Below are 24,394 nucleotides of genomic sequence, written 5' to 3'. Positions count from 1 at the left end.
ATCACTTGGAGAGAGCGCTCGTAACATTGAGTCATTACCATCCATTTGCATGTACGATAACAACAGGGGAAAAGATAAAAAATCAATGCAGGGATCAATAGAGAGCATCTTGCTCGATGTCTTTTGGCTGGGGCTCGTCACTAGTAGACACCGGAGGAGTGGGGCACTGTTAATTAGAGGAAACATTTGTAATCGAGGCACTGGCAACTGGAAAAGGCCTCAGAGCTTTTGAACCAAGTTTTTGGAGATGAATTTGTTTTACCTTTCTCTGTGGGACCCTGTGTCCCGAGGGAAGCGCATCCTTCCCACCTGTGAAGGAAAAGAGAGGTTTCTCAGCCTGGAGTTTGGAAGGGGTGAATTGCAAAAAAAAAAAAAAGCCAGGAGCAGCCCTGCTCAGTGTAACCCCTCTCTTAAATCTTTGGGCAGCTGCTCTCTGATCCCCAATCCCTCGTACCCCTCCCAGCAGCGCTCCCAGCCTGGAATGGCACATAAATAAACCCGTTCTGCTGCGTGTGCAAGCAGCTGCTGCTGAGTTTGCAGGAGAGGGGCTCAGGGCAGGCAGAGCATCCCAGCGCTGGGGCAAGACCAGGCCGGGGGGGCTGAGCATCGCCCTTTGCTTCATTTCTCCAGGTTAAGTGACCGGCATCAGGCCTCCAGGCAGAAGCCTTGCTGTCCCCATGATGTCCCCTGAAAAAAAAGAAAAAAAAAAAAAACCAACAAAATCCAAACAGCCTTCTGCTCGGCCGTGGCCTCCCAGCTCTGAATAATGCATGAGCTGCAAATACTGTGGGTGCTGCTCTGCACATGGCATAGCAGCACTGGCTGCTGGCTCCCCCCAGGGCATGGGGAACAGCTCTTTAGCATTTGGGGGAAGTTATAATAAATATTAGAAGTGTGAGAGTGTGCTCCATCCTGCCTGGGCTAGCTGGGCTGTGGGTCTGGCTCTTGGCAGTGCGCTTGCTTTGTTGTCTGCGGTTGTGTATTTGCTTTAATTAATAAACACAGACTGAAACCACATTTGAGATGCTTAGTTTCTCCTTTGCATCATGATTTAGTTGATCCCAGGCAGCCACTATTGGGTGGCTCTGTATTTTAGTTTTTTTTCTTCTTACTCATTATTACTACTGTGATACCATTTACAGGCCCCAGGGAGGATGGGGGAAAAAAATCACTTTAAAAACAGCAATTATTCTTAGTAAAATATTCTAAATAATTCATTGCTTATTGGCTGCAGTGTTCTATTAAATGCCTTTTAGCTACTACTTGTATAAACCCTTACAGCCCTGGTTCAAAGCCAAGCTCAGGTTAATGACACAGTGATGTCTGTGCGGGGTGGGAGGGAACTGGGGAATCGGCGTCGTGCCAGGGTGCCTGTTCATGGTCCTGCACTGGTTTCGGCTCCATTTGCTTCCAGTTTTTCCCTTTTGCCCCAAGTGTTTCAGTGCCCTGGGACAGGCCACAGGAGCCTTCGCTGCGGCGCAGCAGCTCCCAGTGCTGCTGGGCAGAGCTGGGACCCAGGCGAGCTGCATCCTCCAACATCACTTCTGGGGCAGCTGGAATTAAGGGTCTGAAAGATGCTGAATAACAAAGGAGATCTGTTGGAGTATTTTTTTTACCCTGTATATAATGCAGGCTTTTCTGAAATTCAAAATTTCTATTTACACCTTTTTTAAAGTTGCTGCTGGTTATTCGCAGGAATTAGCACCTCTTTGCAGAGATGACCCCAGACATCTGGGTACAAAGTCAGAGGTATGGCACGGCTCCATGGCTGCTGGGGACACCACAGTTTAAGGGCTGCCTTCCCTACCGATCCAAGCCGAGCTGTTGCAGCTCGTAGGGCAGTTTACGTTTCCAGAGGAAATGGCCAGCAGAACCAAGTAAACATTTTTCAGTTTCATTCTCATTTACAAGACGAACATTGCGGAGAGTTTCAGCAGTCACTGTGCCATTTATTTTGTAATTTCAGGTGTAAAATAAGTCAAACGATGTCTTAAAACACAGAACTGTTTGCTGAGATGATACAGCTTAGTTTCCAAGAAGCAGCATTGTGTTGCTGGACCTGAGCAATGCCCACCTCAGCCACACCCCAGCTCAGTGGGGTCTCTCCCTCTGGGCTCCATGGGTGATGAGGATTTGCAGGAGCAGGGCCTCGGTGCCGGTCGGAAACCAGTGGACGTGACACAAGGTGTTTTCCCCTGAAAGTCTCCAAGTATTTCATGAAGAGTGACCTTCACTGTATCTCTTTGGAGGTGGGCAAATAGCAATAGACTAATTTTACAGATGACTGCACAGCGTGGAGCATTCAAATGGCGTCCCCAAGGTCAGGGCAGACGGCGGAGGGAAGGGAGCAGGGCCCCGGCGGCTCCAGCACACCCCGAGCAGCAGCGCTCGGTGCCGTGGGATTGAAATGAATCTCAATTTCATACACGGCAAATGCCAGGCTATAAACTGGATTGGGGAACAAATCTTTTATCTGGCTGTTTTTAAAGGAGTTTTTCAATTTAAAATTGCGCTCAGCAGAAATCGGGCTCTTGGAAATGGGAAAATAAGCTGTCCTGAATGACAGCTACGAGGGAACAGGCGAGTTAGGGGATTAATTTGTTTGATTAAATCTTTAAAGAGTTTACTCGCAGAGTGCAGACAGGCCTGCACATCAGTGCAGGCGCAGCAGTGGGCAAAGGAGTTATTTAGATAGCGGCAACTCTCTATCCTTCATTTTTCCTCCGTCTGTAATTACTAATAAATAAAATAAGAACAAAACCACAGCTAAAGCTCTGCAATTAATTGCCGTGCTACTCTTCCTCCTCTAGGACAATAAATCAGTGCAAATGACCCATGGCACCCCAGTGCCTCCTGCAGCTGCCAGCACCCTGACGCCCGGGCTCCGTGGGGACCCCGTGGCCGTACATCAGCGGCGCTGTGAGCGTGCACCAAGAAGAAACCACACTCTGTCTGGAAGGAGCTTCAGCGCTTGGGCGACATAAATTGTGCCTGGATCAGGCTCTTATCAGGCTATTTAAAGATGCATGGCTCATATTTTTGCAACACCGCTTAAATAAGGATGCAGGGCAGCCATGTATCAAACTCGTTGGCCAGAAGTTGAAGCCTGAGCCTGAGATGAAAGCATGAGTGTTGACTGTGGCCACAGCATTTAGAAGGACTTCCTGAAGCTGCTATGGCTGTTTCTGGATTTCTGTGGTAATCAGTTATTGCCTGGGGGGAAGAGGCAAAGCTGTGCTTCAGGGGAAAGCCGGGTTACACATTGCCAGTTTAAGAGGAAGCCACTTATAAAAGTCTGTCCCTCTATTTTAGTTTTGTTTTAAATTGCAGCCATAAAAAATCATGGATTCTCAACAGTGCTTTTAATATTTCTAGCTTGCTTTTCACTCTTAAACAGAAAATTCTCCAGGCCACATGACTAATTGTCCATTTTGCTTTGTGATCCCAAGCTGGAAGGCCCCAGGAGCACAGAGCTGCTGTGCTTGAACCTCGAACCTGGCCAGGTTTTGGGCTGAAAACATCCCAGGGCACTGCTGGGCTATGACATCTGCCCAGCTGTGAGTGGCTGCTAGAGACAAGTCCTCAAACTATCAGTCCCCCAAATACCTCCTATTGCTTGATCAGCAGCAAACCTGAACCAAGACTGGTTGGCTTTGCTGAGGGTTTGAGTGCGAAAGTGGCACCTCTCTCAAACCAGGCCTCAACGGCACTTGTGGCCACAACGTCATGCCCAATTCATCATGTTGGGTATTTTCTTCAATTTCTGTGGCTCAGCAGTGGACCAAAGCACCTGCCTTGGTGCCTTGAGTTTGGTCTCCTCCATCATCCGTGGAGATCAGCCCGTTGGTTCACTGGCTGCAGGAATACGTGCTGGCCTTGGTCTGCCCCCAGGTGATGCCAAATTGTAACCTGCCCCCTGTGTAGCATGCCAGGAGTCCCTTTCACGTCAGGACTTCAAACCACAGTAGCAACAGCAAGCAGTGCAGAAGTGCAGACACCAAGGTTTTTCATCACGTTAATGAGCTCTGTTTTCATTTGGGCTAAAATAATCAAATGTTCCCATTCATCTCAGCGATTCTGCTGAGGCCCCATCGAGGCCTGGATCACAGGCAGCCGCTTACGCAGCTTCTGAGAAGTGGCTTCGGTATGGTTGGCCATTTGTTGCTGCCACCTGATAATGCGAGCACATTTATTTAAATCAATAGCAATTAATTTTTTTCCTCATTTCTTCTATGATATGCAATGCAGCGGGAGCATGGCAGCACAATGGGTAAGGCTTTTACTTAATGGCTCTTAATGCAACAGTTCCCTGCCAGCCTGCAGGCTGCAGTGCACCGGCTGCTGCAGGAAGAGCAGCTGAGTGAGCTGCTTATTAACACAGCTTCCTCCATGGGAAAAAAAAAAAAAAAAAGGTTGGCTTTTAACATAGCAAGTGCTTTATTAAAAGATGGGTAAGGTGCTTCTAATCAGAGACAACCCCTCTGGACTGAACTTTCCTGACACATGCTGGAGAAGCCGTGATGCTGAATCCTCCCAGCACCCCTGGCCAGGCAATGCTCTCAGCTGTGGGAATCACTTTGGGGCCAATAATTCCCCAAGCCCCACTTGCTGTGAGCTGCCCAGAAGGACAGACGAGCCTGATACAGCTGGGGGATGCAGCTGGGGGATGCTGCTGGAGCCCCTGTGGCTAGGAGCTGAGGACAGGTGGAGCCTGTGCTAATGGCCTGGGGTGGGTATAAATGAGGGGCAGCCCCCCCAAACTGGGGGTACCAGTTCTGGGTGAGGCTGGGATGTGGTAGTGTTGTGTGAGATGGGGACTAAAGTTTAATGGGGGCTAAAGTTCTTTGGCCCTAACAGCAAGTTGGGAAGGGTTGGTGGTGCCCTCAAGCTGGTCCGAGGAGAAACTAGGTGAGAAATATTTCTTAAAAATCAAGCTATTTAATGTAAGAAACTTCAGGAGAGCTTGGTGTGCTTAAATACCTCACAGTGCATGTGGAAATCTGGGGCCAGGCTTGCAGACAGCTGGTGCCTTGTGTGTCTCACCACCTGGGCCATGGGGGATGCTGAGTGCTAGGCCTGTAGATATGTCCTGTAGCATGATGGTGCCTGCAGCCGTTCCTTGTCCCTGCCATGATGTCCCCAGGCAGCAGCAGCAGCCATCCCTAATGAGCATCTTTTCTTCCCGTGCCCATGAGGAGAGCTGCTGGAGAGCTCAACCCCACAGCACAATGAGACTGTCAGCCTTTGCTGTGAGGGGCCTGGGGCCTGCCTGGTTGCTGGGGACCCTCCCTAAACCTGAGTGTCCTTAAAACACCAAAGAGCTGTGGGTTGCTTTTTTGTGGAAGCGTTAGGCATGGAAAAGGGTGGAAATGGCCAAATGCTTCTGACAAAGGGAGAACAAAAGGCTTTCCATAGCTTTGGAAGGGTTTTGTTGCAGGTGGTGACTCCCAGCCTCTCCATCCACCTGAGGTTCATCGCTCCCTCCTGCCTGGTTCGTGAGGCAGGGCATGGCCTGAGCCCGCACAGACCTGGTGTGTGCTGACCTGCTGGGCTGGGCTCCTCTGGTTTCCAGTGAGGCCAATGCATTGCTGTGCTGTGGGCCTGGGGCTGATGAATGAGGTTGTTGCTCTCTAGTGCTGCAATTAATACTGGTTTTATTCCCTGAACTCATGCTTTCTTCAATGCACGCGGGCCTGTTCTGAATCATTAACCTGACAGCCAGTGAATGGTAGCCTTTATTTTGTTGTCTGCAAAACAGTAAAAGTCCTTCCACGGAAAATGAATGGGAGATCAGGTAATGAAAGTCTTGAAGGTGTGCTGTGGTGTGCTTTTGAAGGCAAGATCCCTCTCCTGGGCACATCACCAAACACCAGGTGCCAGGGAAAAACAAGACTCCAAATTACTGCCAAAGATGTCCAAGCACAGATGTGGCCTCCTGGAGCGGTCATTGCTCTTCTCAGGCTGAGTTTGCACCTAAACTTTGATTTCTAAAGGCACCGTGTCTGTGACAACCCAACGCTGTTGCCCCGCTGGCACTCTGCCATCGCTGCTGCTGGCCTTGTGGTGCTTGTGCTAACTGGAGACAGCAAAGCATCGCTGGCGTGTACCAGGGAAAGGGCCTGGCCTGCTGGTTTTGGTCTGTGCTGTGGTGAGATGAAGCTGGGCTGCTGCCTATCGGCAAGTATTCAAAGCAAGTGGGAGCAGTTGTGGAGGGGGAAGTCTCTTAGTTTGGTTTTGGTTGCGGTGAAATGGCTGATTCTTGATACAAGTGCTGTCCTCTGGCTTTTCTTATATCCGGTGAAGAACAAGTTCTTGCTAATTTGATCAGCAGTGGAGAACAGGAGCTGGATACCCGGCATGTATAAGCTCATATAGCTTTTCAATTTGAAATTGAGCATGTTTCCTGCTGTTCTTGTCAAAATGATGGGACCAGGACGTGTACAGAGGAGCTCTCCTGAAGCAAGGGCAGAGGCTCCAGGTTCATACGGTGATGCTGAGAGCAGGGTTGATCCTGCCACATTTTTGCAGCAAGTCTCTGCAGAGCAGATTTCCTGTAAAACAAATGGCCCTGAGCTGTAGTTTAATTACACTTCAGCTTTTCTTTTATTACTCCAGAAGCAGTTTGGATTCTTGTTATGTTCTGCTGTTATATGCATAGGTAGGAAGCAGTCTGAGAGCCAGCTCGTGGTGTAGAAAGAAATGTCCTGGGGGGGGCAGAATGCCTCGGGGGTTAGGTGTAAGCTCTGTCTACTTGCACGAGGGTTCCTGGATGAAGGAGCGGTTGGGGAGGTGGAGCAGTAGGTAACATCCCTGCTTCCTGCAAGAGCATCGCCACCATTCCACAGCTTTGCCTCGAGGTTGTAGGGAAAACCTGTAGGATTTCTGGGTGGTGTGACCCAGGCTGCTTTTTCTGCAAATAAGTCCCCAGAAAAACCCCACCACCAAAGCTGTAAGACTTCAGTTCTAATGACAAAACAACTTGAGGAGTAAAAGGAACTTACAGTATTTTGTCCTTGTTAGCCATTTTGAGTATAACCCCCCTCTGCTTCTCTCATTATTGCAGCATAAGTACTTAGTAAAGCATTAATCTTGCTTGTCAGTAATAACATGCAAATTAAACACCTGCTCTAGGAATCTGTAGTGCTTTGTTCCATTAGACAGTATTGACATGTCAGATATTTGGACTTTAATTCAGAAAAATGGTGCCATTTTCATTTATCTTTCCTAATAAAGAATGAAGGTGTGCACTGATATAGGGCTGCCCACAGCAATGCAACTAAAAGTGAAAAACCATACTTAATCTCGCCACTAAATTACATGTGACATCTCATTTAAAGATAAACAGCCTGGAGGCATATGTCCAAGTGGCATTGATGAAATTTTTAAGCGTTCCTTTGATTTCTCATTTAACCACCAATTTGATAGTGAAGGTGCTTCTCTGGCTGCGTGACGTGAAGCGTTGCTTCCATAAATATGAACCCTAAGAAGAAGCAGGAGAAAGCTATAATGGGTTGTACAGAGGCACGTGTACTCTGTGCCCTCCCTGATCTGGTTCAAACTCATTTCTTCCCATCTGATCTGTCAAAGGCATGGAAAGCAGGTCCCACCTTCCCTCCGTGCAGGGAAGCCAGCTATGCATTTCAAGTTCATCACTCTTGCTCTTCTTTTTAAGCTGAATAGTCCCAGTTCATTCAATCTTGTTTTCTACTGGTTTCCTAAGCTGTTCTCGTTTTCCTCTGGACCTGTTGTTGTGTGATGCGCAACTAGACAAAATAATTCAGCTAAGGCTCTTACAGTGCAAAACGGGGCATCATTTTTCTAGGGTTATGTTCCTGTTTGTGCAATAGAGAGTTCTGATTTTCAGTGGGGCTTTGTGCTGTGATTTCACTTGTGTGGGTAAACTGGCCATCAAGAAAAAATAATTCCTTGTTTGTGTGTGAGGCCAGGGCTCTTCTGTACCTTGTACAGGCTGTTCCTAGGGGCATGTGCTATGGCAAAGTACCTTGTGATAGAAATCAGGACTTGCAGAGGGTAGGCAGAAAGCACCATATTCTCCTATTCATACTCCCTTAACTGTTGTAGTGATTGCTGTAAATGGCGTCTCTGGGATGTTTTTCCATTGCTGTTCTTGGATGATAGCCTTTGACTTGCTTTCAGCTAATCTCTTTTGAAGAGTGTTCCAGAGATGAGCTCTGATTAATTTTGTCCAGCTCTCCTAAATTTGTACCAGAGATTTTTTGCTTGCTGTTTTTTTTTTTTTTCCCCAGAGTGTGGCTGGTAACAGCAGGAGTGAGCTCAAACAGAGGGTGTTTTTGTGGCTGGACACCAAACACAAATGACTGGCATGCAGAGATTCAATTCCTCTAAAAATCTCAGTCTAAAACATTCAGCAGCATAAAAAAGCCATGCCAAGAAGGCAGACAACAGGCATTATCAGACCATTCCCCTCCAAGTCTTTGATTAGTCACACCTAATGGGATTTCTTCACATGATCTCGAGCAGCACAGTTATCCTAGCATTTGACCAAGCTTCTTCACGGCCACCTATTGCCAGTTCCAGCCAACCCCCATACATTCACTACGTGTTTCTTTGCTTCTCCTTGATAAATGTCAGGCTCAATCTATAATGCGGCTCTCAGAATTTCCTGGTATGGGGTCACTTGGCATTGAGCACTTGAGAAGATCACATACTTCTACTTGTTCGGTCTTGATTTTGATCAAGAGAAGAGTTGATGTCATTTCAGCATTCCTGAAGCTCCCCCTCCCTTTTGGCTTTTTTTAAGAGTATAAAGCAATTTGATACAGCAGGCTGTGCTTTGTTGATTCTTATTTTTGCATCTTGCAGAAATGTGGTAATATCCATAATAAACACAGGTTGGGATTGCTTGTGGAAAGCTTACAGTTACCTTGAATAGATTCCTTCCTGTTCTTCTGACGATGTTTTAAATTTGCCTTATTAAAAGTGATAAGAATTGATTCACTTCATAACATGATATATTAAAAGCTGTTTGTCTCTTTTGGTTTAATAAATAGTTTGCACTCCCAAGGCTCTTTCCAGCTGAGAACGACTTCTTCACAATCCTTTCCGGTGTCTGGCCATGCAGCTTGCCTCTAGCAAAGGGTTTGTAATTCGTGTGGTACCTCGAGACAATGTGCAATTGTCAACCCAGAGCCCAGCGCTCTCTAATCGCGGCTGGCATGAGCTTCCCCCTGCTGTCTTTCACGCCGCAGGGAAGTCAGGCATTTCCATCTCTGGTGCGCTGGGTATTTCGTGATAGAGACAACAGCCTGTGAAAAGCTGGACCTACTCCACCAGCCGAGCAGGAGCTGGGTATTTCTCAGACCAGCCTTGCTTATTTACATCACTGAAGTATCTGGATATGATGTGGTCCTTCACTTATTCACCCACCCATCCACAAGAAATAGGCTTTTTCATACTGTCCAGGAGGGAAACAAGGCCTGGAGAGGGGAGGGGGCTGCCCAAGGCAGAGCTGTGAGGACACAGGTCTGTGGGGACAGGACATCAGATATGCTGGCTCTGCTTTCTCAGTAACATTTTCTGAGCTGTGCATCCCATAATGAACCACACTTAGCAAATCATGTCAGGCTGGGGATTTATTGGTATGATTATCTTGGTCTGATTGGGGTGGGCAGAAATGCTTCTTGATTTAACAAGAACTAGCAAGAAAAACTATCCCAGAGCTGTCTCTCCAGCAGCACAGGTCTGTGAAAGCTGTAGAGCTGCCCATGGGAGTCGAGTTGCGCTGGGTTTCCGCTGTCCCTCTTTCTGCAGTTGCACACAAGGTGTTGCTGTGATTTACAGATGACTACTACCAGTATCTGACTGGCCTTGCTGCCTTTCCCCTTGCACAGTATGGGTTATTTGGAAAGATTGAGAGGGGTAGCAGGAGGCAGGGAGCAGCCCATAGAGCATGTGAGGGCAGCTTCTGCCAGCCCCAGCCTGCAGATGGACCTCTGCGTGGCCCCACCATGTGTATCCATTCCCCTCTAGAGAACTTAAATCTCATAAGATACCCCAAAATCACTATTACACAATTACAGTATAAGGGAATCTTTGCGTATTTCCTGGTTTGTATAACTCTCTGGGATGGCAAGTCCAGGGTTCTACTGGCCCACGTATTTTGGCATCCTTTAGCTGGCTCTTTATGGGCAAAATAGCTGCTGGGAAAGGTGCCGGGGGACTTGTGATCTCAGGTCTTCGTGCTAGGGGAATGGGGTGTTAGAGAAACTCTGTTATAATGAGATGTGAGTGAAAATGGCAGCAGGGAATAGATCCTTAATTTAAATAATGAGCGCCCCTTGCTGCCTGACAGATGGTCACTTTCTGAGAAATGCAAAGTCTTTTTGGAGGGTCAGATTGCTTGTATTTACATGGAATAATGAGGGAGAGACACTGGTCCCAACACATGCTGTGTTTTTCACATTTTTCCGGGGTATTCCCAGCTGTCTCTGAAAAGAGCAGATTTGATCCTTTGCAAGCCTTGTGTGCATCTGACCACGCGTTATTGCACGAGGAAATCAGACAGTAATGGGAGTGTCTCGGATATTCAGGCAGCTATTATAATGCCCTTTAAGCATCTTTAGTTAGAAAGAAAGCTGGATACTGATGCCAGAAAACATCTTGGGCCTGGATGTGCCCTTACTTGTGCAGGGCTGGCGGTGGTCCAGCACCCAGTTATCTGCACGCCGGTGGTGTCTCTGGGATGTAACACGTGGGAAGGAGATGGATGGCAAAGAATTCGCTAAGGGGTAGGGCACCTTCCTACGCACTTCCCCACTTGCTGCATCCACTCTTAATGTAAGAGCTAAAGATCAGGCACCCAATGCAATGCTTTAACCAGTATTTATTCCACTAGTGCTGGTGATGGACAAAACCCTTATCAGGCTGTACAGAGGGAGTTGGTTTTAAAGGCACACAGGGAACTCGTTGCTGTTTCATGATATTTTAGCTGGGATGGTCGAAGCCCTGTTGGGCATCATTGTCTGCTCAGTCAGAGGTATCCCAGCTGTCCACCCACTTCTCTGAAGCATGCTGCTGCTTGCTGCCTTTGTGCAGAGCAGAAAGCAAAGCAGCCTGTCCCAAGCCAACGGCCGGGAGACAAAGATCTGGTTCCTCATGGCTCATGCTCCCATGGCGCCTGAGACCTTGGCGGCTTCTCAGGCACTGCTAGAGGCTGTCTGGTTCTGTCTCTGCTCAAGGAAGTACAACTTGAAGGAACTGCTGAAGGGGCTCTTCAACCATCCTTAAACCCCTATGAAGGAACAGGACAGTGGGTGGCCTTGGCTTGTCTTCTCTTACTGTACATGAATAACAATTTAGGTTAATGTTGTAGCACAATAAAGCCCTTAGTCCCATTGAGCTCTTCCTGAAATGGAAAGGAACAGAAACCTTAGCCTTGAACCAGAGGAATTTCATTGACACACGTCATCTTTCTGTCCTTTCTTGTATGTAGGTCCCTCATTCTGCATCGCTGTACCCAGTGCCAAAGAAGTGTGAAGACACTGTTGGGAACATGCAGTGATCACTGCAAACTTCCAGTCAATAGAGACTTGAGCTTGCGGATACAGAAACAACCCTGCTCTGAGCTTCCTTCAGATGTGTAGGAAAAGTTTTGTTGCCACACTTGTTTTTAACAACTCCCAGCCTCCTGATTCTGAAAAAATAAGAAAGGGGCAAAATGTTTGAAAACCACTAAAGATAACTACTTGCTTTGGCAGCTGAGAAATGCTCACAAATTCATCTGTCTCAAATGTCCTTGCTGTGTAGCTTTTAATCTCTGGGTAGCATTGTGTTTGGAAGAAGCCAAGTCAATCAACACACATTTTCACAGTGAATCACTACCAGTGTCAAGTTCTGGTCTGCATCTGGTGCCAGAAAAAGGTTTGTCATCTACGTGGGGAGTGTGCCACGCCAGGCTGTAAAATCACTTGTTTTCCGGACATGGCCCTGAATTACACGTTCCCTGCCAAGCCTGAGAGATTGAAAACAAAGTTGTATTGCGGTAGGGTTTTTTCTCTCCTGTCGGTTAGTACCTCCCCAAAGGTGTCTGCCTGTTATCTGCATTCCCAATGCTCAGAGAAACAGAGCAATAGGAGATTTGGGTGACCTGGTGTCCCTGATAATATTTTTGTTCATCCATTTCTGTTGGCCAACACTACTCACTAGCCCTGTGCATCTGGGAGGGAGCTCCTAGGGGCCTTGAATTACTGGACAGTGCACCTGATCTTCTGCATGGGTCCCTGAAGGCATACAGTGGTAGGTAGCTTTGCCCCAGCATGCACAAGCTGTTACAACTTACACTTTTTTTTTGGTGAGTTGTTTTTTAGCTGTCTAACCTGCATTGAAACAAAGCAGGTAATGTTCACCAATGACATCTATGTGGACAGGAGGTATTTGTGGGGGTGGGAAGAGAAAAGGAGAGACTAGAGAGGCAAAGTGGGGCAGCTTGTAGCACTGACAGGGAGCAACCTATAACTGAAAACAAAACGAGTAATTTAAAAGTTTGTGTTCTAAATTTTATCTACGAAGCTGCTTAAAAAAAAAAGTCTTTGAGTAGGTGACTCAATGGGTCTGCAGTATCAGAGGAAGAGAAATGTGTGGAGTGGAAAAAACTGTATGCTACTCTGCACCCCACCATGTGTGCAGGTTGTATTTGGGATCAGGGACAAGGTGTATGCATACTTAGTAGTGGCATTCAGAGGAGGTGCTGACAAGCAGGAGTGACCCACTGGAGTGTTATGGGATGCTCCCAAAGATCCTGCCCAGGTCCGTTGTTCTGTGTGTGCTTGCAGTTAAGGAAACACCAGGTATTTTCCTTATACTTCCAAATATAAAGGAAACCTTCATTTATCTGTAGATGGAAAGTCAGCATTAAAGAGAACCTCCTACTGAAAGCGTTTGATGTTCTAAAGGATGGAGAGTAACTGGCAGGGGCCTTGGAGGGGAGGAATCTGACAGGTGTTCAGCTGCTACCAGCAGTCCAGCCGTGGAGCCTCCAGTTAAATGCTCCCGGAGCACGGCAATGCACTGGGGCATTCAGAGCATAAATTGATGTTTTGTCTTGAGCTTTTTGGTTGCACTAAGAATCTGCCCTGCAGCCCCTGGATTAATTAAATGCTGACAGCCTGCTAGAGTAGGAACGGAGGATTTCTCCTGCCCTTTGTGTTGCAGACTGGAATATGTAGTGCCCATAGGAAATGAGCTTGTTCCATTAGGCAAAATCAATAAAGCAGGAATCTCTGAAATTCTTCCGTTATATTACAAAGAGATCAGATTTCTGTACCTGATAAGAGTGATCATTGCTTTTGTGTCCTGGAAAGACATTTGTGGGTGTGCTCTGGTCAAACAGGCACGTGCACTTCCCATGCAAACATTAGTCTTTCTTCCATGTTTCTTAAGGGGGGTGACTTTTCACTGCTTTGACTATAAAAACAAACTTTATTTTGCCTCTGTCTAGTCTCAGACATCAGCTGCTTTACAGAATAGTTGTAGTAACTCAGGTTATCCATTCATGAATTTGTTTGCCATAGAAACAAATAAATAGAGGGCCATTTTCCTGTAGATAAATTTGGGCACTCTCCCCAAGCAGGATATTGTGAGATTTTAATTTTCTGTGTGTGATGACAAGAAGTCTATGCTGCAACCAAATTTTGTCTGTGATCCAAGCTTGGAGCCTTCTGCCGTGGGGGCAGGGGTGGGTGAACTGCTCAAACTCTGCTGCGGTGAGTGATACCAGCACCCAAGCGCTGCCTGAGATGAAACATGTGCTTGCTGTCCCTGAGCTGCCTGAAGCGATGCATAGCCTGCGCTCAACTCATTGTCATTAATCTTTCAATATCAGAGTACTCATTTTTGTGTGCAAGTCTTGGGCTGCTTCTCAGCTGGGTCAAAAATCGATGGGTCTGACTTATGTCACAAGGAACCATGTTTGTAAGGCCAGAAGTTCGGGCACTGACAGCTTTTGGTGGGCTCTTGGAGGCTGTCTGTGCCTTTTGCCCTCTGTTATGCATCTTGTCTCCATCAGATGTACCGGGCTGATGAGCTGTAAAAGCAGCAGATGCCACAAAGGTTTATTTCCTTAAGAGGCAAAACAAGGGGAAAACTCGCAAGGAAATAATCATCCTTATTAGTGTCATTTTCACGGAAGATTAGTCTCCTGCTGTCTCTATCGTGCTGAAAGATCCAATCCTGCAGAAGTTGTGGATATTAGTATATGGATATATATACACATATATCTGGTGGATGGGGCAGGGAGCAACAGTTACCTGCAGCAAGCAGGGCACATATCGGGCATAAGGGGTGAGGCCACAACTGGATTGCACTGGGGAGGAGGATGGGACGGCCTCCACCTCAAGAAATGTTTAAGAACAGCCTGGGTGGGGAAAATGCTTTTGACAAACCTTGACTGACAGGCTGAGGGAGGGGTTAGGCCGCTTCTCCTGGTCCTTCCCAGGGTTGTTTGCCACTGGGGCTGAAGGTCCTGTGTGCTTCAAGACTGCTGTGTACCAACGTACTCCTTTCTCAGAGGTTTCCAGAACTATCATTCCCCTTACCATTCCTGGAAAAATGGCTTTTGGGGAACGTATCTTGTTTTGAGGGTCAGAGGTTAACGCCGTTCTCCAGCATCCATAGCAACCTGCCCTAAAACTCTGTGCTTGGAAATCTTTTAATCTTTCGTAGACACTTTTTGAATGTTTTCCAGTAATGTTCTGCTCTTTCCCGTTCACAACTACTAAATATACACTCTGGACTGCAGACCCTGGTCTATTTTTAAATTTATTTCCAACATATTTCAATCTCTCTGCCCTTGATAGAACAGTTTGATCTGTACTTAAACCCCAGGCCTTGCTGCTGCCTCTCCGTTGCCCAATCTCAGCACCACTGAAGGGGGCTTATTACTCTGAACTTCTGTGTGGGCAAGGACTGTGTCAGTTTCTGTCTGGCTAGGGACCATCATACAGATGGAAAAAAGTGGACAGGAAAGAAAGGAAGCTAGTTGTTCCTATATAAAAGAAGCAATGAAACACCTCTGGACTTTTCATCTAGTTTGTAAACAGTTAACTGGGTTTTGGGGTAGAAAATACTGTAATAGAGCAGCAAATTCCTGCCTGTGGAGCATTTTTTATTCCTCTGAGTTGAAACGGCCAATGAGTTACGTGTGTAAGGCAGAAAACAAGTGACTGCTTGCTTCCTCCTATGCTAATATTTAGCAGGGCTTTATTTATTTGATTAGGTGCAAGGAATATGTGCTCATTGTTTACATTACTTGAATGGCAATGGCAAAAAGAAATCTGTTTGTGTATTTTTAATCTTTGCTATTCTTGTCTCTGGGGTGTTTTTCTGGACCTGGTGAAGATTTAAAGGAGGGGCTGAGAGAATATTCTCCAGTGTGTGGGCAGCAAGGGACCTATTCTGCTAGCGTGCAGTGACTTGATTGAGCTTACGCATCTCCACTCGAGCTTCATATGGAAATTTGCCCTTTAAATTATGTTTCTAAGTCTCCAGGGTCAAATCCAGGTTTCTGTGATGCAAACCACTGCTAATGAAACCAGTGCATCCTGGGCTGGCAGCATCCTGCTGGAAGCAGGTTTGAGCCCGCGGTGACACTGGGAGGTCCCAGCCCTCCCCGGGACCCACTGCAGTCCTGGGGAAGGGGCTGAAATCCAGTGGTGACCAGGCTTTGAGTGTGGGCTGGAGAGCCACAAAGCTCCTTTCCCCTGGGAACAGCCATGGTCCTGCCCTGCTGGTCCTGCTAACTAGCCCCAGGCCACGGCAGCTGGCTGGGCTCTGCTTACTTAGTTTTCTTTCAGCAGAATCACAGAATCATCTAGGTTGGAAGAGACCTCCAAGATCATCTAGTCCAACCTTTAACCTAACCATGGGCTGTACCCTCAATAGCAACAGAGGTAAACCCACATCTCCTGACAATGCTGGTGCTTTAGAAATGAGGGGAGAGAAACCCGGGCCCTGGCTCTGTTAGGGCAGAAATAAAATCCTTAACGCACCGGGGTTGGATGGTGCCACATAAATACTGACTGGAGTTTCCAGCATGGAGGCAGGTGAAAGGGTTAAAGTCAGAGCTGGTGCTTGTTCCTCCATGGCATTATCTGTGTGATTGCTTTTCATATCTTGTTTACTGTGGTTAGCAGAGCAGCTATAATATAGAGTGCTAGATGCAATAAATCTTGTCGCTGCGAACAGCACACTTCTCATCAGAGTTCTGGGAACTGCAAGGTAAGCATTCGAAGGCAATCTATAGATTTAATTATACAGAAAGTCTAACCTGCGTAGATCTTACAGGAAGCTATAACCATGAAGATTGTTATGTTCAGTTTTATTTGTATTATGTATATTATTCCATTTTAGTTGTTCTGAGGACGCGGACAACAGCACTGACGGTGTGGTGCCTGCTGTGGCTGTGTATCAGTATGGAAAAGCCAAAGCTGCTGGTAATTTAAGGGGTGGTTTTTTTTCCCTTTCTACCTGACAGCTATGTCTGTAAATTCACACTCCTGCATTTTAAAAGCCTGTGATGCTAATTGTAGCCCAAGAAATCCCATCAGGTAAAGGAAACCATCTTAGATTTTATATACTTATTGAACGAGAGGCCTGTGACCACAAAGCAAAGCCCTGGGCATCAAAGTGACAGGTCCCAGCTGCTCCGATCCCCAACCTGCCATACTCAGAAGCTTGGTGCCCAGTGCTGGGTTGGCCCTGACACATCTCCTGGGCATCCCCTGCCCTGGGCAGGAGTGTGGGGCCATTTGCTGTGTTAGTGAAAACCACCCACCCAGAGCCTGGATTTCTGGGATTATAGAAGTTATAGCTACTCGTAGTTGCTCCTGACTTGTAAAATCCCCAGTTTGGGATGTGCTCATGTGCCAGCTTTGGAAGATTGGTAGCTCATGGTATGGGGTCCTGGGGAAACAGGATTGGCAGTTTTAGGGCTTTTGCTCTTTTTCCCTTAAGCTTTCTGTCAGCTTTTTACAGCAGCAGTTTGCTCTCAAACAGCCAAAGTGCCGGCTTTTTGCACTTCTCCCTCAGAGGGTGAATGCCATGCTGTGGGGTTTTTCTTCCCAACACAAACCTCGTCGAGGGGGCACCTGGGGGGCTTTCACTGACGTTGGCTTCCTCAGGAGACACTGCTTCAACAAACCTGAGGCTCTAAACAAGCATTTTTGGGGTTGAGGGCCTTGCTTTGGGCAGCAAGGCCTGGTTCGTTGATGGCTTCCTAAGCTGAGGTCTGAGCTGGGCTGGAGGCCTCAGACCCTGTTCCTCAGGAACAGGAATAGGATGGTTAGAAACGGAGGGGTTAAGGAAACGGAGGGGTTAGGCATTGACGGTTAGCAGTGAGACCAAGCTGGGTTAAAACACACAGCTCCATATCTGCAGTGGCTGTCCAAACACCATGGAGTGGCCCACGGCTGGCAGAGCCTGTTGTGGCCTTCCCAGCTCAGGTGCCCCAGTCACAGGGGAATTTTCCAGGTGTCACCGAAGCTTTGCCCAGACACGGGTGGTTGCTGCTGCTGGGGGCCCTCCTACGCAGGATGAGTCAGGAGGAGGTTGCCCAAGGAGCCCTCAGGGGAACGTGGTGCTCAGGAACGGGTTTGGCCAGGAAGGAGATGGGAACAGCCTGGGTGGGAAGGGGCAGAGCAGGCAATGGGTCTGCCCCAAATTCCCCGTCTGTCCTGCTTGAATGATAAGAGTTGTGCAAATTTTAGATCAGAACTAAAAAGTGCATTTTTGTCCTTCTTGTATTATAAGGTGGAGATTGAAATGTAGCTTAAAATCACCAAGAGCTGAGCATCCACAACAAAGTAAAATACATATTTAATTAGCACAAAACCACTTATTTCCACCCATAAGCAGCAGATGCTGAGGCCTCACTCCTGCCTCAGTGGCAGCAGCCTTGCTCTCTGTAAGACACCCTTGCAAAATCTGAGTACTGGGTATAGCAGTAACTTGGATCTTGCATAATTAAGATGCTGCACAGGGCAAATTAAAAATAAATTTCTGACAACTGTGCCAGTGATTAAACTTGGAATATTTATTTCAAGCTCTGCTCACTGGTAACAGTGCTCAGGGACGGGGTCTTTTCTCGGGGGGCAGAGTGGGTGCCGTGGCACAGCATGGCTTGGTTTGTGATGTGTGGGAGCAGCAGTGGCGTCCTGCCCCATCGCAGTGTGGGTGAGGTGACACCTTGGTGGGAATTTTGGCAACCCAGCTGTCTACTTCCCTCAATCTGCTTTAAATTCACTTAAAAAAAATCCATTAATATGCATTTGAGTAGCAGCATGGTCCCAGGAACTAGCTCTGCTCATGCACATGGTAAGAGCCAAGATGCATAATTTCTTTGTGTTGACTGGGGAAATCCTGACCCTTGTTGCTCTTAATGAGAAGTTCTTAAAAGCCAATTTTGTGCTGATGGCAAACCTGTGATAAGGGCTGGTGCCAGCAGCTGTGCACACAAGGACTGGTTGTGTACTTCTTAATTGAACACAAGCCTGTGATCCCAAAGAAAAGCCCTCCTTTCTGACACCCCTAGGTCCCTTTCATGCCCATCTTGTAACTCTGCACCTTCTGACACTGAGCTCCCCTAATTTTCTTTCTGAGGGGCTGAGGTTCCCATCCTGTCCCAGGATTTGGCCCTTGGGGACATGCACTCCAAGCGTTGGGTTGGTGATAAATAGGTGTGATTGTGGCACGTGTCTGGGTTACAGCACGCAGAGCTGGCTTTTAAATGAAGTGTTTTGTTAATGCCAGAGGAAATGGATAGATATTAATTGTTCTTCAGCGGTTTGTCATTTTTCATGGAGGTTATTGATGAAATAACGGTAATATGAGGGAAAACAGTGGAAGGGAAACAGGTTGGGAACAACCTGAGGAAAGAGGAACCCCCCGTACCAGCTGGAGGTAGAGCTGGGCTGTGTTTACGCTGAAGTGTTTCCAGTAATTTGCTAAAATCCAAATGTTTCATAAATTCCTCTTGGCTTCACCAAGCTGCTCATATAAAAATTTCTTCTGAAAGTCAAAACACTATTTTAACGCTTCCAGAATGAGCCACTTTGATTTTTTCCCCCCATTAAACCTGTTGTCTTAAATTTTTCATTATAAAGCCCCCAAATTTGGGGTCTGTGTGTGTGCAGCTTTGGATGCAGCTTAAATGAAAAAGGCTGGTACTTTGGTCTGTGCTGAATCCCATCTAACATCATGGTGATCATCTTGGGCCAGCTCTGGGGAGGGGACTCTTAATTACCTGGATAGGCGTTCATTTATTAATTCCTACAATTTAGCAGGGAAAATTGCCAATAGAGTGGCAACGCTCTTTTATAGCACTGGCACTCTGCACGCTATTTGCAGTTCAGAGAGGAGCAACGAGCAGGTACACATTCAGTGATTTGTGCATGGAAAATTTCATGCAGCAGAAGGAACAAAATCATTCACGTTGGATTCTTTTGCCCTTTGCAGATAGATGTGTATGGCCATGTAGAGAGTTATGGCTTCTTTAAAGATGCGGATACACACCAGCCTTTGGTCTGGGTAAGTCAAGGGGAGAACAGAGTGCACTTGAGTTGCTTTTGCTGTGAATTTATAGAAAGCCTTGACTTTAAAGGGAATAGCATAGCTTTGCTCTGTCTGTTTGTACTCTGTGTTGCTCAGTGATGTTGCCTAGCTCTCAGCATGCTATTTCATTTATTCATGAATTTCTAATAATCCTGCCTCTGCGCTTCAGTCTCTTCCCCATCATTCTCTTCTCTCCAGCCTCCACATTCTTGGCAGTGGGTCAGGCTGTGCAAGCACTGATAGACAAAACAACCCCATGTTCTCGCTGTCTTTAAACATGGGGGACAATTTTTCTTGGAGGAAAGGCTTTGCCACTCTGATCTAAGTAGCATTTAAGTTTTGCACCCTAGAAATCCCTCTCTGAGAACAGGGCCAGGAAAAACTTTCCCTAATTAAACCCAACAGCAAGCAGTCATTTAAATGCATCTTTTCACTGCTTCCCCTGCCCTCACCTGATGTACACAGTAGTTTGGCCCAGCCTGGGTGAGCTGTGTGATGGGTGCTTTCCTTCACACGTTTGCTGTGGTTATCATCAGAAATTCAGTGTGCCATTATTGTGGGAAACCAAATAAATACTAGGATTACCCATAAATATGTGTAGGATTTTCTAGAGTTACTAAGATACTTTTTTTTAGATGATAAGAAAATGTGGGAAAACCTGGGGAAAATCTAGTTTGTTTGATGGTCTGGTATGGGGAAACTATTTTTCAAGCTGTCCTTGGACAGAGTCATGTGTTGCACAGGGCCATAAAGCAAGCTGGGCGTCCCCAGGGTGGCTTTCATACTGCAGAGCAGCTGGGGTTGAGTAGGTGCCTTAGTATTTCTGCAAACCCTTCAGAAAAGCAATTCTGACCGATCGCTCCCAATGCTCAGAGCAGGACCGGGAGTCCCACGGGTGTCACCGTGGCAGTGATGGCGCAGCCTTGGGAAGGGACACCTCTGTGCAGCCTCGGCGCAGGTTCCTCTGCGCTTGCACGTTTGGAACTTCAAAGGCAGGAGCTGAGAGGTTTCTGAGAGCCTCGGCTTTGTTATTCATCTTCCCCGGTGCTCATAAATTATCAACAAACAATCTCAGCTATCAAGTCGGTGAGGAGGACCGGGTAATTATGTTTGTGGTTCAAAATGAGGGTTGTCAATTTTAATTAGGGAAAGCTGAGGGCACAGGGAATTTTTAATGTTACCACCTGAACTCTCCAGTGCTGCACAGAAAATAATTGTAAATGAAAAATTAATCAGGGCTTGGTAAGCATTGGAAGGGGCATTTCTTTTCCTCATGTTTTTATTATTTTTTTCTCTCTTTGAAGCTAATGGGGATCTAGCTATACAATTGCCAACAGGTTTGCTTTTAGGAAGAAAAGCTCACAGGCATGTACCAAAGGGGAGCAAGGCACTTTGTGCTCCTGCCTTCTGCAGTGGCGAGGAGGACACCAGAGCTCGTCCCGGGGACGGGGCTGCTCCCTGTGCAGCTAACAGCCAGGAGCATCAGTGCCATCGTACCTGCTGCTGCTAAAATCGAGGAGCTTCATCCTTTAATGTCACCAGCAGCCGGAGGGGCTGTCTGTGTGACTGCAGCTTCTGAGGAGCTGGCAAATGTCAGCCCATCACAGGGAGCGGGGGTTAAGTTTTAATCAGCGGGCCAGCATCCTCTCCTAATTTATTTTCCTTCATTTAGACAGGATTTGCTGGATGGCATGCGATCCTGTGAATATTTATAATGAGAAATTTTTCTTGCTGCTCCTGTGATTAACTAATTTGGTGCTTCCCAAGGACGTGCACAGTGAAGGTCAAAGCTGAAAAGGCCCCATCCTGTCCTGGCACTTTCCTTTGGGCATCGTCCGAGTGGTACCAGGCATGACTTCGGCTCATCTGCATGCTTGCTAAGAAGGGTTTTTCCTCATCTATGCAACACCTCCTTGTTCCGAGTGTGCTTCGTATCACCACAGCCTCATCCAAAATAATCTCAAGACAGCAGAAAGGCATTTTAGTGGGCTTAGGTCAGGCCCAGAGTGAGTCAACTGCAGCAAATGAACTCCCATTTGCTAATGCAGTCTTATAATAGTCGAGCTGCACACAGGCACTTGGCAATTGTAGTTAAGTCATTCAAAAAAATAATGAAAAAATGCAGTTATTTTTTAATACTGTATACTTCAATTATGGTAAGAATATACTAAATCTCTGATTAGAAATACCTGGCTGATGCTGGGGAAGATATAATTTACAGCAGATGACATGTAGCCAGCTGGTTTCACAGCCTTCCTTACTGCCCAGCAATGCAAAACCAAAATAAACCTGGACCAGCTGCTGAATGAAAGTCCTGCAGTTGCCTTTTGGTGGTATGTTGAGTAGTCCTCAATCAGAAACTCAAAGGACAGGTTCTGATCCTGTAAAACCAAAGGGTTTGTCCCTGTACACCACCTGTAAAACCTTATTGTGTGGGTTTCCAGGTGACTCCCACAATTATTTGATGAAATACAGGGAGTTGGTGTTCCCAGACTCTGTAGTGCACAGGCACAGCTGTGGGCACTCGGATGTTCCTTCTGCGGCCCTAAAAAGCAGCAAAGTGTTTGTGGTGTGCAGGCACAGCTCAGGCAGGGCAACCCAAACCTCACTGACGCATCACCCAAAATCAGACCCTGGAGCTCCCTGCTTCCTTCTAGAAATTTCAGCTTCTCTTGTTGCTGTTGCTGATTTGCAGCCATGCTGATGAATGGGGATATTCACAGCGAGGGAATCTGCAGCCAGGCTCAATCGCTGCTGTGAAGCTTGCTCGCATACCGCGGTTTCTCGTGCCAGCTGTTTGACACTGCAGGGTTTGGAGAAAAGCCTGCACGTGTGAAGCACGCTCCTGGGAGCCTCCACGTCTGCAGCTGTTCTGCAAATTGCAGCTGGGTGTGCTTCAAGCTTTGCCGGGATTTGGGGATAGGAGGTGCAAGTCTGGCTCTAAAACCACTTGGGCTGGAGGTTTAGAGATGGAAGAACCATGTTGTAGATTAATCTTGGACACGATTAACACCTGGTGACTTGGCTCCTCTTTCTCATCCTAGCTCAATGCAATGAAGCCACCTCCCTGCAATGGATGAGGTTTTATCCTTGCTTAGGAAAACTGCTGGCTTATTTCCTGTAGTCATGCGTTCTGAAGAGAAAGAACACAGTCAAAAATATGCATTGTTGGCCAAAACCAACTGTTTGACTGGGCTATGTGAGAATGACCCTGGTTCTGCTGGCCACTTCTCCACATTTCCCCCTACTCCCTGCATCTCCTTGGCCTCATCTGTGAAGGGAGAAAACGAGGCAGAGGCTGGTTTGTGAAGTGGGGGAGGCGGGAGGCAGTTGCTGTTGCCCTCCTCTCCTGCACATCCTCGCTCACCCGGGCACCACTACCTGTACCCAGGGGCTGTGGGCAAGTTTGTCCAAAACAGCACTTCTTGTGGTATAAATGGCAACCGGGTGAGGCTCCTCCTGAAGTTTGAGGGGGGACACAGGGGCTCCCATGTGCTGGGCTGGACTGCTGCCACCCCATCCCCTCCCAGCAGCTGCAACAGGCACAGCCCAAAACATGGTAAACCACATGGAAATTCCCTATTTTCATCAGTCCTCAAGCCGGAGGTGACAGAGCCAAGAGAGGCTTCATCAGCTGGATTTTAGAAATGGTAATGAGCCTGCCTTGCTTATGCATGCTCAGAAATGCCTTGTGTTCCTCCTGAAGAGGGCTGTTCAGCTGGCAGAGAGTCCTCCCTGCAGAGAGCATCGCCCGACAGCGACAAGCTCTGCTACACCAGGCAAAGGATCTGACCCCAGCTCCCGCAGCCCTGTGGCATTTATTTTTGGAGTCTATCACACCAGTGTGGCAGGAGTTCCCCTCCGGAGCAGCCTCTACGTGCACGGGTGCTGAGCTGGTCACAAGTGGTGTCCAGCCGTGAGCATCCAGCAGGGATGAGGGAACCACGCCGAGCAGCCCTGCCTGGGTGCTGTCCTTCAAGGGCTTTTGGTCCTCGTTACGAAGCTGTTCCCAAAGATGAGCGTAAAGAACCGCAAGCGCCTTCCCCCCTGTCTGTTTGCATTTGTGGGATCTGACCTACTTTTTGTTATTTGTACATAAGGCACAACAGCATCCCTTGTTTTTTTTTTTTTTTTTTTGGCTTGCCGAGCCGCTGCAGGAGCGCTCGGTGCCTGAAAGCCTCTGCCAGCTCCAGCAGCGAGCACTGGAGCCTTGCGCTGCAATATTCACCGTAGAAAATCTGCACCCAAGGCAAGGAAGGTGGTTTTGGGGGAAGCTGATGCCACTGCACACGTGGCGACCTCCCAGTCCTCTACAAGCACCCCATGGCCACGTATGGCTGCTTGCCAGTCCCTAGGGATGCATCAGCCTCTGAGGGGCGTGCAGTAATGAAGCCATTTCTACACTATGGACTGCAAGGGACACAGCTGGGAGGAGCCCCCCTTGAAAATATTTCTTCAAAAGACACTGCAGCTATCTGGGATGTTCCTACACAACAGCAAGTCATAAATGATGGCTTTCTTCGAGCAGTGCAGACTGGAAGCTCAGTTAAATACATCAAATTAACTGTCAAAATAATCTTCCAGGACTTGATGAGCCCAAAGATTAAACAGCATGTTATTTCTTCTCTGTGCTTTTTTATCTTAGCAAAAGGGATTTACAGTAGATTCCAAAATCCATATTTTAAATGAATTGCAAATAGTTTCTTGTAGATTTGGCCCATATGAAAAGGATTATTACCCAAAACAACGCCTTTGTCAGGGGAAATGTAGGTTAAAGAGAAATGGGGATGTAAACAAATGTACAGGCTTT

At 47.3% G+C, this 24,394-nt stretch overlaps 2 long non-coding RNA genes across 3 annotated transcripts; both read left to right on the top strand.

Moving 5' to 3' along the window:
• The first annotated feature begins 4,707 nt into the window (after positions 1–4,707).
• On the top strand, positions 4,708–24,018 carry LOC121077993. 2 transcript variants are annotated; one of them, XR_005824406.1, is made up of 4 exons: positions 4,708–4,908; positions 16,387–16,481; positions 19,489–19,560; positions 21,352–24,018. It is a non-coding gene; the product is annotated as an uncharacterized LOC121077993 (long non-coding RNA). The 2 variants fall into 2 exon arrangements; XR_005824405.1 differs by having other exon boundaries at positions 4,710–4,908; positions 20,889–24,018.
• Positions 15,045–16,254, top strand: LOC121077995. The gene is made up of 3 exons (XR_005824407.1): positions 15,045–15,065; positions 15,834–15,926; positions 16,167–16,254. It is a non-coding gene; the product is annotated as an uncharacterized LOC121077995 (long non-coding RNA).
• Positions 24,019–24,394: the final 376 nt, after the last annotated feature.

The sequence above is a fragment of the Cygnus olor genome, chromosome 14, assembly GCF_009769625.2.
Source record: "Cygnus olor isolate bCygOlo1 chromosome 14, bCygOlo1.pri.v2, whole genome shotgun sequence".
Lineage (NCBI taxonomy): Eukaryota > Metazoa > Chordata > Aves > Anseriformes > Anatidae > Cygnus > Cygnus olor.
The sequence above is the reverse complement of the archived record's forward strand: the minus strand, read 5'-3'. Positions and strand labels throughout refer to the sequence as shown.